The following is a 3000-nucleotide window of genomic DNA, read 5'->3' on the forward strand; positions in this document are numbered from 1 at the left end:
AATCTGCGTTCAAATTTGAAAATTTATTTTTTCAAATTTATTTTTGTAATTTTCATGATGTGATGTTAGAAACTCAAAAATGTCCCAAGACTGAAGCTCTAAAGTCCATAACTCAACTTATCTTAATCGGATTTTGAAGTGGCATACCTCTAAATGTTTCTGGAGCAATTCTCTAAAAATCTGCGTTCAAATTTGAAAATTTATTTTTTCAAAATTTTGTTGTAATTTTCATGATGTGATGATGATGTTGTAGAAACTCAAAAATGTCCCAAGACTGAATTTCTAAAGTCCATAACTCAACTTATCTTAATCGGATTTTGAAGTGGCATACCTCTAAATGTTTCTGGATCAATTTATTAAAATTAAAATTAAAAAAAAAAATACAAAATGTCCCAGGGCTGAATTCTAGGATTCAGATTCTAATTGGGAGTTAGATTCTAATGTCCATAACTCATCCTATCTTAATTGGATTTTTAAGTGGCATTTTTGAAAAATGTGATATTTTTGCACTCTGTCTTGTAAATTTCTATCAATTTACAAAAATCGTTTTACTACGCCCACAATCTGCGAAAACCGTCACGACCACCGTTTTTTACATATTTTCTACCGATATTCCAGAAAATGTTGAAATGCACTTTCGCTAGCTGAATAACGGGTATCTGATAGTCGGGGAACTCGATAGCATTCTATCTTGTTATTTTTTCTTTGAGCGTTGTATTTTAACTTCAGCTATTTTTAATAGATGTCTGCGACAGATTATTCTCCCACTCACCGCCGCCATGGAAATTTTGTGCCTACTAAAGAGATTGAACCCTCTCGTGCTTTTAGGGCTTCTTGAAGCAGTTTGGAACAGCATCCGTTAACGTTTTAGTATCGTTGCCGCTGATTAAGTTGCTGCTGACTCCAAGAAAATGTGCTGAAAACAAAGCCTGACTACAAATTCAGTTCAAATACCAAATCGAAGCTGAAATGCACTATATTCAAAGTAAAGTGATGTCAAGTTATTTCTCCAACCTTATTCGATCGATTATTAATAAACCTAATAATAAACCTAATAATAAACCTAATAATAAACCTAATAATAAACCTAATAATAAACCTAATAATAAACCTAATAATAAACCTAATAATAAACCTAATATTATGTTATTAACCTTTTTTGAGTTTTGTAAAAGTCTATCGAAACATTATAGGGTATGTTGTAACAGTTGTGGTATTATTATACTAAATCCTATGATATTTTATGAGGGTCTAATAATACATACTAATGTATATCTTTAAAAGCATATATTAAATTATGATGTCATTATATTTCATTACTTAGAACATTTCAACGATTAGGGGACGTTATCCTTTTTATAGTTACTTCTTGAGGTGTTCTAGCTCTTCATAAACTAAGTATACCCAAGAGGCAAATTAGAGATCCCAAGAAGAACAAGAGCTAACGTTAGCCCATTGTATCTGAACGGTAGTTAACAAGGGGCTGCCGAGTCCAAAAAGCAAGGAAAGCTAATGCCAAATCCAAGCGAAACGATCCAAGTACAACTACAAAACCAAATTGGGCGTAATATTATGCCTAGGCTGGGTGAAATATGAGCTGAGAAAATTTTATTTCAGCTTTGTTTGTCCCTGGGTTTCGAGCCTGTCCGGGTACAAATCTTTTGCAGAAACTGGGCCTGCACCTTCGCTTTAAGCATGCGATTTGTTAGCGATCGTATTAAAGCACTTATTCGTTTATTTAATGCGATCATGTTGGCCGGCATGGCAGCGAAACGTTAAAACGCAGCCTCAGGTGCAGTTCATCAAAATAAACAGTAAAAAGAGAGAGATATGGTCGTAAAATATGGAGCACATAGTTCCAGTACCCAGTGCGCCTATTCGACCACTAATCAGGTCAACATTTGTATCTATTCGGGGCATGGCGAATACTTTTATTGCAGAAGTAAACATTGAGAAATTCAATCTGCTGCTGCTCCGGGTTACTTACCGAACCTTCCCTGGATGGATATAGTCCAGAGTGCGGTTTCCCTAGATATTTGGCTACCTGTCCAAAAAACAGGTCGTAAACATTTTCGGCTCACTGAAAATGCGTTTTCTCCCATGCCTTTTGGTCAAATTTTTTGGCATAGCACAGCTAAATGCAAAGAGATCTATCTAAAGTGCTTATTTCCTGCAATTTTCTTGGCTTTCGTGTGACATACACGAGACACGTTTCTAATTCATCGCTGTTTTTTGCTTGCCAACGCTGCTCGAAAAACCAAAACTAAAGAATTCTTTTGGCGGCTCGGTTCAAAGATGCTTTGTGTTAAGTTAAGCAAACATCATGCGGACTGTTACCATTTTGTCTTGATTAACAATTGTCTGCTGGGGCAAATATTTAAAGCATGAAATCGTTTTGCCATACGCATACATCGCTCTTTTTTCCTTACCCCAGATGGAATCAAATGCGGACCGGCCACAATGAGCACTTTTAGCGGACAAAGGGCTTCGATTTTAGATCGAGATCGAGATGTCTTAGCGAAAAACATAAATTGGTTTCAAGGTGAGAATTTATTGATTAATTTTGGTTCAACGCTTTGTGCCAAATAAGTTCAACGCCCCTTTAGGGGCCTAAAATGAAAAGCTAAAAGAACTGGGGTCCAAAAACCTTTTTGGCCAGATAAAACGCAGCGTTAATTAAAGCCGCTTACCGTAATTTGTTTGTGTCCGCGGGCCTCCCAAAAAGCGGGCCCCTTTATGAAAAATCTGGCCTGCACTCTACAGCTGCAAATTCGCCGAATATCAAGACAGAAATGGAATGTATCTACTTGAACATCTGTATTCGAGGAATGCTGGTGGTGGGGCTTTTGCCTTTGGCTTTCCTGGCCAAAAGCGCGTGTGACCCCAAAAAGAGAAATTTCATCCAGATAAATGATGCAATCCTGGTCTTGGGTTTTGGTTTTCAGTATGGGTTGGGCTGGGCCCTTTCTTAATTGACTAATTAACCTGAGGATTAATAAA

Source organism: Drosophila erecta, unplaced genomic scaffold (assembly GCF_003286155.1).
Source record: "Drosophila erecta strain 14021-0224.00,06,07 unplaced genomic scaffold, DereRS2 tig00000000-arrow-pilon, whole genome shotgun sequence".
NCBI classification, from domain to species: domain Eukaryota; kingdom Metazoa; phylum Arthropoda; class Insecta; order Diptera; family Drosophilidae; genus Drosophila; species Drosophila erecta.